This window comes from Phragmites australis, chromosome 20 (assembly GCF_958298935.1).
Source record: "Phragmites australis chromosome 20, lpPhrAust1.1, whole genome shotgun sequence".
NCBI classification, from domain to species: Eukaryota; Viridiplantae; Streptophyta; class Magnoliopsida; order Poales; family Poaceae; genus Phragmites; species Phragmites australis.
In genome coordinates, this window is record NC_084940.1 from 16,954,826 (window position 1) to 16,967,587 (window position 12,762).

The following is a 12,762-nucleotide window of genomic DNA, read 5'->3' on the forward strand; positions in this document are numbered from 1 at the left end:
CCTAAACTCCCACAGAGGTGCCTTAGCGGGGAGCCCCTTCAGTGCTCGGCTTCACCCGAGCTGCCATGAACCATAGCGTCATAGCTCAGCCATGCCTCACCCATACACCATGGTGAAAGCTATCCAAGGCTACATGAATCCTCGCCAGAGGTACCTTGGGCTAGAAGGCCTCAACCATGGAGTTTGGAACTAGCTGCACCAGCACTTTGAGCTAACGTACCCCCACTCAGTGTAGCAATGCCAGCTGGAGTGCTAAGGCCACGCATTCACTATACCTCGCGTAGACCTCGGCAACAGTGGTCGTCACCTCTGCGGCAGACTGGAGCCAACAGAGTGAGCCTGCTCCAGCACATCTAGGCCAAAGGGTATTGAAGAAGGCTCATCTCCAAGTCTGCTCAGGGCACTATGACTTGTTTGGGCTGCCTTTGATGCATGCCTGACGACCCCTTGGCGCTCCACGTGTAGTACCTCTTCCACTGCCTGAGCCTCCTTTAGCTCTCGCTGAACCTCAGGCACCATAATCCTAAGGTCCCTGGCTTTACCTTCTGCAGCCAGGCGACCCTTGATGGCCTAGGTGACAGACTCCTTCATGGCCTAGCGGGCTTTGGTGGCTTCCCGGGTAATTGCCTCCGTCAGAGGCCCTCCTTACACTCCTGTTGTGCCACCTCTTCCTCTAGACAACCCCTCGTAGACTCCACTCACTTCTCGACCTCCTTCAAGGTGCGACAAGCGCCTTGCCAGTTAGTCCCAAGTGGTGTCGAGGGCCGAAGCGAGAGCTTGGCACCACACACATCCTAGCGCCCTTCCCAAGAGCAATTGCTGTGGAGCGCAACATAGGAGAGGTAAGGTGAGGTGCCCAAAAACAAGGGCCTAGAACCTTTGATTGAAATATCTACCTGCTAGGCCACCGCCTCCAAACGCGCCTCCACTTCCTTCGGAGGACTTCGAGCCATTGAATGCTCAATCTCTCCACTCCTAAGGAGAGACGAGGCCGAGGCAAAAGCCTTCCACGCCTTCGGGCAAAGTGCGAAGTCTTTCGGGGTCAGGACCTTGAAGCCAAGGCTGCACTTAGCAGGTGCTAAGGCTGCCGTTGTGAAGGGTCCTGCTCCCCCAGCATCGACCACCAAAAAAAGTCTAGAGCCGACGTGATGTCCCGTGGTGGTGACACTGCCATGTCCGGAATGGCTATCAAGGTCACGCCCTAGGGAGGTCATAATTCCCTGTAGAGGCTCTGTGACTTCAGGGGTGGAGGATGAATCCACTTCCATGCCTTCTAAGAAACACCAGAAAAATCACAGAGGTCATGATTCCTTGTGCATCATCATTATAGAATAAAAACCCACGAGGCAAAATTTTCTTTACCAATGCCCCCGGTCTCCTCAGTCGAATGACCTGTAATGTCCTCATCGTCAGAGAGGTTGTGAACCCCCACACTGTGTGGAAGTCCAGGGAGGCTCTATTGCCTCCCCCGCTGGTTTGGCCATGGCTGTAAAGGTCCAGAGGAGCCAGGCCCTTTCCACGGTCACCCCTTTTGGGTGAGGTTTCGATCTCGGTCGAGCAACCTATGGTTCGGACGCTCTCAACCCACCTCCAATGATTCATTCCCTCCAACGATGCCTCGGACCACTTAGCCACCAAGCTAGCCTGTAAATCTTCAGAGGCACGCAAGGGCCGATCCTGGAGAGATCTTGCAGGAATTGTAGATGCCGCGACACTAGAAACATCGCACCCTCACTTCTCGACCACCTGTGCCTCCGCCAAGCCCGACCATGCTAGAGCCACACCCTGAGGTAGAGGTAGATGTGGTTGTACCACTCCTAGCTCCCGACCAGCTCCATATATCGGTTCTGCTCCGTAACAGTTGGTGGGCCCAAGAAATTCTACATGATTTTGGCTGCTCGCTTTAGTAGGAGGCAATTCTTTGAAAGAAAAGAGCATTTCACATATGTGGATTCCAAACTAGACAACAAAAAAACTCACCAGAACTGATGGTGGGCCATGAGTACACATTTGGCTTGTCCTCCCCACCTTGTTCGAAGACATGATTCCAGTCTATCTGAAGGGGCCAGACGCGCAACATCGTGAACTCCTCTATGAGATCATGCATGCTCATCCTCCAGGCCACCTTCTGGAGAAGCACTAATCTCAAAGCAAACTGTGCATCGGAGATATCCACCACCGGGGTCCGAACATACTCAATGGCCTAGTTCATAGAGCGGAGGGGGGATCTGAAGCCAACATCATAGTAAAACCACTACTCCGGCCATCCGGTGTACCAACGGTTGTTGATGGCCTTCACCAGAAACGCATTGTTGTACTTCAGCCATAGATGGAAGTTCACAGTGCCAAAGCTAAGGGCCTTTTTCTTCCCATCCTCCATCAATATCTTTTGTTGGCAACTCGCTTCATGGATGAGGGTGAAAAGGTCCGCTCTCCTTTCAAATCCCTCCACCCGCATGGCCCACTTGAAGATGGCCAAACGAGCAATGGCATTGGTCAACAGATGCGGGAGCTCCACATATAAGTAGTAAGGCACCTTTTTCAGGAGCGATACGGCTGGAAGGCCAAGGCCCGTATCAAAAAAGGCCTCAAACACCACAGTCTCATGGCTTAGAGGCTCCGGAACCACTTAGCCCCGTAGGGCCTTGGTGATGGATTAGTAGGGGATCTTTTCCTCCGCGAGCATCCAGTCGAGCTTGGTCTTTGTGATGGTGGATTCCCCCAATTGGTCTACCAAGAATTCTTTCAGCTGGCGTGGCGGAGATCCACGCCTGGCAGCGGCCCGAGCAACAACGGAGGAATCGGTGCTGCCTGGATGACCATCGCCCCGCGCACATCAACGGCCCCATCCAAAGTCAATATGTCAGCCCCACCTTGAGCACCGGAGCTAGCCATGAGGGCCCTTGTGAGGTGACGATGGTGGAAGATAGGAGTGCTATGGCCGGTAGAGCAGGCAGGTTGAAACAGATGCAAACGAGAGCAGAGGTGCAGAGCAAGGCCGTCGCTTGGCCGAGACCCTCTCCTTATAAAGCTAAGGGAGGAGTTATTTCCTCTTGTGGGAACGCACGTGCGCCCTGTCCTTTCACCCACGAGGCCACGGTCATGGGGGAGCGAACCCCACCCCCCACGACCCTCCAACGGCGAGGAGCCGCATGCTCTACTACTACTTCACAAGGCGTAACCACGCCACTAACCGTAGGTCGCATTTAATGCCCCCTCTCACAGGTGTCATCGGATGGTCAGTTCAAACCAATTGGACTGGACTTTCCAAAACAATTCAAGCAATACAAAGGACCATATGCCATCAGCTACAGAGATAGGAACCACCGGAGGCCCTGCTTCGAAAAAAACCATGGGGTCGACTACTTCGTTGGCCGCCCTTGCGGGAGGCTACTGTTGGGAGTCATCATTAAGAACCCCCGATGCCCCTAGCCCCACCATACTACTCTATCAAAAATGGCCCTATTAGGCCATGATTGTGATTTTGGTGATTAATGACAACATAGTCATTATGACTAACATGTTTGTTAAGAATATAGGTTAGTAGGTCTCATGGATGCAATACATCAAGAAGCCACCATAGCCAGGATAAAGTTTGATTGAATTGGAGAAGTCCTAGGAGAATTGATCTCACCGGAAGGTCCAGTGGAGAGGAGTTTGTACTCATCGGAGCATTTGTGCACATAGGCTGATAGCCTCATAAGATAGTCTGGTGCTCTATGTATTGAACTCATCGAAGTATTTCTGACAAAGGGGGAGAAGGTTGAGGACCTCACCAGATAGTCCGGTGATCTACGTAAGGTAACACCAAAGCATTTCTTGCAGAGAAGAATGCAATTGTAGAATACTAAAGATCAACCCACCAGATAGTCTGGTACTTGGTTTTGCACACCGGAGTATAGCACAGGAGCATTTCTTGCAGAGGCGACTGCAAGTACTAAAGAATGAAAATCAACTCACTATATAGTCTAGTGATCACAGAGATAGTTGCACCGGAGCATTTCCAGGGCCTAAATGGTTAAAGATAACTCACCGAAAGGTCAGGTGATAGATTTGAAGGCACACTGGAGTGTCATGTGTTCACAGAGGTATTGAGTAGAGTTCCAATAGCTAGTTTCTGAGGTTATACTCACCGGATGATCTGGTGTTAGTACTACTGTTCTCATTGTATCATCCAATGTTAACAACGTTTCTGAGCCATTAGGAAAACTACTAGTTAACGAGTTTAAGGCTATAAATACCCCTCCGCTCAGTCATTTGAAGGTGTGGAATGCTCCTAGAGTCTAGAGGAAGCTCATACACACTTGAGAAAACATCCAAGCCACTTAAGTGCTTAAAGTGATTATCCAAGGCAATTAAACACAAGATTAGAGAGTGTTTAATGCTTATAGGCATAGAGTGAGTTGTAGCTAGGTGCTGCAACTTGAAGAAGGGATCAAGGAGTGACCATAACTTGTACCAAGTGGTACGTCGGTGCCTTGAAGTCTTAATGACTCACTGGCATCTTGGGTCTTGATGGCTCAAGCTTGTTGACCCTTTGACTTGGTGTTGAGCGGCAGCAAGACACGTGTATAGGTACGCGGAGAACCTTGCCTTGGTGGCTCAAGCTCCGAAATGATTACGATGGCAAGTGACTGGAAGAGAGGCTAATGGTGAGACCTTACCTTGGTGGTTTGGTGGCTCATCGTGCTTGAGACCTTGTCTTGGTGACTTGGTAGCTCAAGAGCTGTGATTGGAACAGTCGTGCTGACCGGGAGCATATCTTTTGTGGAGCTCTAACATGGACTAGGGGTGGCATTCATGCCATCGATACTACGGGATAGAAATTCCTTGTGCCAAGTTTGTCTCTTTATCCTCTCTATGTTTCTGCATTTACATACTTGCAATTATCTTACTGGAGTAGGTTACAGTCTTTTCAAGCGATAGAGTGATACACTAGATAAATCTATAGCATATTTAGATAGAAATTAAGATAGATTTATCTTATAAAGTTTTTGGAGCAAATTTAGTTTAGGTTTCTAAACATCCTAATTCACCCTCCTCTTAGGACATCACCATTCCTCACAATTGGTATCAGAGTCTCGTACTCTTGATAGGTTTAACATCCTAAAGTTGCGACGTCTGGAATTGGGATGGATACCCAATAGTGCTCCACTTTTTTATGGCATAATTTTCCCTCATTGGAAAATTTAATATCATGTTATTTGCAAGCCAAGGGTCTAGATGTTTGGAGAGTCATCGAGGAAGGGATCCTCACATCATCAATAAGGAGAGGAAATTAGATGCATTGGTGAAGAGTATCATTTTATCATCTTTAAATGTTGATGCATTTAATTGTGTTTATTCTCTTACCAATACACATGATATTTGGACTAGTTTCATTGAAATATATGAAGGAAAAAAGGATGTGCACAATGAGAAATATCATATGCTCGTTACTAAGCTCAATGGCACCGAGCAACTACCTCATAAAAATGCTAATGATATGTACTCTCGTTTGAACATCTTGTCAATGAGATTAATGGGCTAGGTTTGACGCCAATTAACTATGATCAGTGGTGTGAAGAATACTTCAAGTTCTTCTTCTGAAGTACAAGTTGATAGTCTCCATCATCTACGATAATAACGACATCAAGTAGATGACTCCAAGTCAAGTTCTTGGCAAGATCACCACCCATGAGATGACCATAAACATGGGGATGGAAGCCTCTTTCTCATCTGATGCCAAGAACCTTTCTCTCACAAGCAAGCAAACATCATACCCACACATGAAGGCGAAGATAAGGAGACAAGAGAAAGAGTCAAGTTCAAGCGAAGATGATGGACATAAAGATGAAGATGAAGATAGCAATGACGATAATGAGCAAAGCACATCAGATGATGAAGAAATGGACCCCGAAGTCACCAAGCTCATCTCTCAAGTGGAGAAGAACATCAAGAGGATCAATGCTAAGATTGATCAATGAATCTCCATGAAAGACTTGGTCAAAACTATTAATTGCATTAAGAAGGAAAATAAGCCCAAGAGCAAGAGGGAGATAAGGAGAAGAGCCAAAGTATTTGCAAGCATGGGAATATGGGTGAGTGGAGATGAAGATTCAAGCTCAAGTGATGAGAGCTTCGCATTCGCCACCCACTCCTCCGAGAGAAGCTCTTCTTCAATGTCATCATCACACAAGTCGTCATCGCGCAAGTTATCACACAAGTGCCTTATGGCTAAAGGTATGGATAACGATGTAAGTGATGATGAATCCGATGAGGATTCTCCTTCCAATGATGAACTCCTTCATTTGATCAATGAGCAACAAAGGGTCCTTAAGAAACAACCAAAAGGGCTTAAGAAATTCAATACACTTAATGACATTCATGCTACCTTTGTTTCTAATTATGAACAATTATTGAGCAAATTCAATTTGCTAAACAAGAGCATGAAGAGCTTAAAGCAAACTTTGAGTGCATTTAACCTCAAACTAAGACTCCTTTGGAGTAACCTACCTCTCTATTTAATTTTAATCCTAAGGTAGATGCTTGCACTTCTTGTGATGGTTTAATTGATCTTCTAGCTCACCCCTTTGTATTGAGATATGTGTTGAGAATGTTCCTGTAGAACTATCTAATGATCTCATTGCGCAAGAGAATGATGAGCTCAAGTAAGAAGTGAAAAATCTCAAGAAGGACTTGGCAAGATTAAAGGGCAAGAACCATATCCAATCTTCTCAAAATAATCATACTACCATGGTGAAGAAGCTTATAGAGGGGTCCACTGTGATATGCTTTAAATGCCATCAAGAAGGCCATACAAACAAGTCAAAAAGTAGACCAAGGAGAAGAAAAAAGCAATGAATCTCTCCAACAAGATCTCCAATATCTACACCAAGCCTAACTACAAAACCAAGACCAAGAGTAACCACTACAAACTCAAGAAGAAGAATAATGGCAAGGTGGTTGCACATATGGTTGGGAGAAAGAATTAGGAGTGGAACCAACCCATTTAGGTGTCCAAGGAAGTCATCAACAACATGAAACGGCCCCAATCGATTTGGATTCCAAAGAGAACTTGAAGCCCGAGGCGGCTATGAGGATTTGGAGAATTGGCTTACAAAATGAAGTGAAGGTTCAAGAAAAGAAGCCAAGTGTATAATATCGATTAAGATCATGATCATCATATATACAAATCCTTATCTAAAGGTAAAAAAGGGTAATGGAGCTAGATGCAAAATCTTTCAATTGTTGTAGATCATTTGCCTTGTCTAGGATTACATGTGCATATTTCAATTTATTGCAATACCTAGTGTAGGTTTTCATATGGTAGGTTGCTTGTGTTTCTCTCTTTTTTATCGGCAACCTATATGGTTTATTAGTTGTAGGTTCTTTTTATGGTATTAGTTTCACAATTGGTACCTTTTATGTGTCATGAACCAATCTATAGGGTGATGAGCAATGTTGGCCTGATCTTCCGATAGGTAGCGATAAGTTGGTGGGTGGAGAACTCGACGTTGATGATCCAAAGGCTTCGACCCGAACAGATCGTCTCCCTTGCAATCACTACACCACAGCTCCGTTGGTTATCAACCGTGTCGCGCGGTTGACCTCGCCAAGAAGGCTCAATCCCTGCAAGCGTACCGAGAACACAAGCAAGAACGTAGAAGATGTAATCTGAAATATTGCGAATAGAATTCAAGCACTCGAAGTTGGGGTTCCACAAACACTTGCGGCAGCCTAGTCGGTCCGGAACAAAAGCGAAAATCTCACAATTCGTGTGTAGATCAATATCTAAGCAAAACTCAACCCTAATTAGGGCGGCGGCTACTGTATATAAAAGACTAGGGTCAGCCAAGGACCCCTGGACGCGTCCCTAATGGACTCCAACACGATACACGGCCCAACGGCCCAAAAGATGGTGGCGCAGCACCCTGACAGATTCTGGACGTCCACTTGTTTCGACGATTCCTGTTGACTCAGAAAGAATTTGGACATGGGACCAGTCCCGTTGGAAAGCTTATCTCCTTAGATTTCCAACCATGTGTAGAACATCAAAAACGGAGTCCGTATGCGTCCTGGGCGATGATTTTAGTGCAGGCTGGTCCTGGACTCCAGAACGGACTCGAACTTGATTGGACCTCCACCTTGGCTTGGGTGCCCTTGCTGTTCTTCTCCCGTGTTCTTAAGTAACAATACATCACAATTATTCAGTAGCATCCCATCCTCATCAAAATATAAAGGAACACTAAGGAACGAGCTCACCTCATGATTTAGTTGACGTGCACGAGCTCGTGTCAATGGACCTATTGTTGGAGGAATACTCGGTGTGTGTGTATCCGAAAGAGTGATGTCCTCATCATAGGGTACCCTTCTCATTGTTATAAAAAAAACAAGTGCATATGTATCGCAAGTACTTAAAACTTGTATGCACACTTTTAGGGGGAGTATATCCTATAGGTTGTAATTTTGAGACTAACATGTGTTGCTAGATGTATCTTTTGTAATCTCATAGAGAAATCAACACGTCTCTAGAGGTATGCGATCCTTAAATGCTTCAATTAGTATCATTATCAATTCATTTCTATATTTAAGCTACATCCGTGCATGATATGACATAAACTTCCTACCTCTACTTATTGTCTAGATTTGCATATATTGCTACATTCCTACAAGTGGTATTCACAATTGGGTTTTATTATATGTATGCACACATAAAGGGGGAGTTTAGATTTTATTTTGTGAGTTTCATGAATTATGATCCTTGTTTATCTTTTTCAATTGATATTAATGCCTCATATCCTTATAATTGGTATATCTTCTCAATTGGTATCATTTCATATTGGATCATGATTTATGAAACTCTCTCTCATGTGCTCTAACACTTTTCCTTAAGTTCAACATATGAGTGTAGCCCTTTTTGAAATTGTTAACAAGGGGGAGAAGTTTGATTACCAAAGTAAGAAGCAAGATACAAGATGTCTAAAAATATCGAAGTTGACAAAGGGGGAAGAAGAAGAAGATATAAGAAGCAATATGGGGCACATAGGTTGACAAAGGAGAGAAGTTCTTGCATGAGTGATCAAGTGAGATAGTGATAATGGAGAAAGGGGGAGCCACAACATAGGGGGACTAAATGGTAAGAACATATATCCAAGCAATGTGATAAGGCTTTATGCTCTTTACAATTGGTATCATTTATTATTTGTCATTTGCTTTGGTTATGTTGTCATCAACCACCAAAAAAGAGGAGATTATAGCGAAAATAGCTATCGGAGGATTAACTCCTGTCGTAGGGATCCCGAGAGACCCCTTTTTAGAGATTCAGCCAGGGGGATGATCCTTAATAAGTTCGTTGGAGAAATAAATGGGAATGAATGCAACGGCCGGTGGTGGGGGTGACGACCTAGTGCAAGAAGAAGTAAATGCACCGGAATTTTGGACAGGTTCGGGCCGCATAAGGGCGTAATATCCTACTCCTGTATGGATGCTATAACTGTCCTGAGGAAGTCCCTCAAGGATGTTACTGGTTACAAGAATTTTGGCCTAACTAAGAGCTTGAGGCTCCTTGTTCTTCGGCTGGAACTGTGCTCAACCTTGCTCACAGTGTCTCTCTTGCACTGTGTTCTTTGTGGGGTTGGGGTTCTTTCGCCGTTGTTGGTGTTGTCTCTCTCCCTGTTGGTGTTTCGTTGTTCCTCTTCGATCTCCTCTCTTCTGTGTTGCCGGCTATTTTAAGTACTCGCCAGCCACGACATGCCCCGAACGGAAAGGAGGGGGCTCGAGTTCCGAGACGCCATAAATGGAAAGGGCGTCATCATTTCTTCTGGGTGAAGTGACCGGGGGTGGAAAATTCGTCGCACGCCCGGTCTCCTGTCACCATAAATGCCCTGGCAACGGGCGCCGCGGAGAGGGCCCACCTGGCAGCCGTAGAGCGACCCGGCGTGCCCGCCCTGTCTTGTTCCCCTACCACAGCAGTGTGGCAGACGGAACGCCTTGATCCTCATGACATTATCCCGAGACAAGCCGGATGGCACGGGACGGGACCTGTGCAATTAATGACCCCACGCCTCTCTGCCAAAACGTGGTAGGAACTGACGCTGAGCGCGGCGGGAGCAGTTGGAGGTGTCAGGCCACGCACGCTCATTAAATGCGGCCTCGGACCTCTGGCTGGTTGACACCTCATCGGCAGGCCCCTCGGGGGCCTTTCTGAGTCGTCGGGGTACCAAGTGCTCGGGGGTACTGTTCACATCACCGAGCACTCTCTCCCGAGAATGTCCATCCTTGTCCTTGGGGTGCCGGGTGCTCGGAGGTACTGTTCATCTCCCCGAGCACTCTCTCCCGAGCACTCTTGCACGAACCCTCGGGGAACCTAGTGCTCGGGGGCTGCCACGTGCAGGCCCGAGCACTCTTTCCCGAGCACTCTTGTACGGATCTTCGGGGAACCGAGCGCTCGGGAGCTACCGCACGCAGCCTCGAGCACTCTCTCCCGGAACTTAGCTCTTCTGATCGTCGGGGGACTAGGGTGCTCGGGGGTGACCGGGCACCTCCCCGAGCACTTTCTTCCCGGTACTCAGATTCTGTGGATCATCGGGGTACTGGGGTACTCGGGGGCCACCGACCGTGGCCCCGAGCACCTTCTCCCGGGACTTGGCCTTTCCTTATCCCATAAGAGAGACCCCGCGGGATGGCGCCATGTGGTGGATGGCTGGCCTGGCCTCGGAATTCGGGGACCCCCAGTTCCTGATACACCGACAATAGCCCTATTAGGTCATGATTGTGATTTGGTGATTAATGACAACATAGTCATGGGGACTAACATGTTTGTCAAGAATATATGTTAGTAGGTCTCATGGATGCAATACATCAAGAAGCCACCACAGTCGGGACAAAGTTTGATTGAATTGGAGAAGTCCTAGGAGAATTGACCTCATTGGTAGGTCCGGTGCAGAGGAGTTTGCACTCACCGGAGTATTGTGCATAGAGGCTGATAGCCTCACCAGATAGCCTGGTGCTCTATGTATTGAACTCATCGGAGTATTTCTGATAAAGGGGGAGAAGACTGAGGACCTCACTGGATAGTCCGGTGATCTGCACAGGATAACACCAGAGAATTTCTTGTAGAGAAAAATACAAGTGTAGAAGACTGAAGATCAACCCACATGATGGTCTAGTGCTTGGTTTGTGCACACCGGAGTATAACACTGGAGCATTTCTTGCAGAGGCAACTGCAAGTGCTGAAGAATGAAGATCAATCACCGCATAGTCCGGTGATCACAGAGATAATTGCACTGGAACATTACTAGGGAAAAGATGAGAAGGTTTAACTCACCGGATGATCTCGTGTGAATAGAATGAACACCGAATGAACGCACTGGAGCATTTTAAATATAGAGGCTGCAAAGGCTCAAATGGCTAAAGATACCTCACCGAATGTCCAATGATGAATTTGTAGGCACACCAGAGTGTCATGTGTTCACAGAGGCATTGAGTGGAGTTCTAACGGCTAGTTTTTTAGGTTGTATTCACCGAATGATCCGGTGGTAGTACTACTGTTCTCACCGTATCATCTGGTGTTAATAGCTTTTTTGAGCCATTAGGAAAATGACTAGTTGACAGGTTTGAAGCTATAAATATCCCTCCACTCAATTATTTGAAGGTGTGACATGCTGCTGAAGTCTAGAGGAAGTTCATACACACTTGAGAAGATATCTAAGCCACCAAAGTGCTTAAAGTGGTTATCCAAGGCAATTAAGCACAAGATTATAGAGTGTTTAGTGTTTATAAGCTTAGAGTGAGTTGTAGCTAGGTGTTGCAGCTTGAAAAAGGGATCAAGAAGTGATCCTGACTTGTATCGAGTGGTACGTTGTCACCTTAGAGTTTTAGTGACTCGCGGGCATCTTAAGCCTTGATGGCTCAAGCTTGTTGACCCTCTGACTTGGTGTGGAGCGGTGGCAAGACAGGTGTACGGGGACGCAGAGACCCTTGCCTTTGTGGCTCAAGCTCCGAAGTGATCACAGCAGCAAGTGACCGGAACAGAGACTAGTAGTGAGACCTTACCTTGGTGGTTTGGTGGCTCATCGTGTTTGAGACCTTGTCTTGGTAACTTGGTAACTCAAGAGTCGTGACCGAAAGAGTCGTGCCGACCGGGTGCATATCCTTTGTGGAGCTCCAACATGGACTAGGGGTGACATTAATGCCATCGATATCATATGATAAAAATCCCTTGTGCTGAGTTTATCTCTCTATCCTATTTATGTTTCCGTAGTTACATACCTGTAATTTACCTTGTTAGAGTTGGTTGTAATCCTTTTGAGCGGTAGAGTAGATACATTAGTTAAACCTAGAGCACATTTAGGTAGAAATTGAGATAGATTTATCTTATAAAGTTTTTGGAGCCAATTTGATTTAGGTTTCTAAACGTCATAATTCATCCTCCCCTCTTAGGATTTCACCGTTCCTCACACCTATGCATGTGGACCACCGGTCCCTGGAGGCCTTGCGGATCTCTGGGCTCCAGAACCTTCCAAAGCCCTAGCCTCCTAGAGCCCTAGTCCTTCGGCGCCTAGGCAAGCTCCCCGAAGCACGGGGGCGAGTCATTACGCTTTGGAGAAAGATCAGCCAGAGGGGGCCCGCTAGCCATCCTCCACATGTAAGAAAGTGACTGACATTTAATATTGATGCAAGTGGAGGTCATTCTGACATCCTTAATGCAAGTGGGAGCCGAACTAACACATTAGACAATGCGGCACCGCAATAGGCGATCGGTTGAGTACCACATCCTTT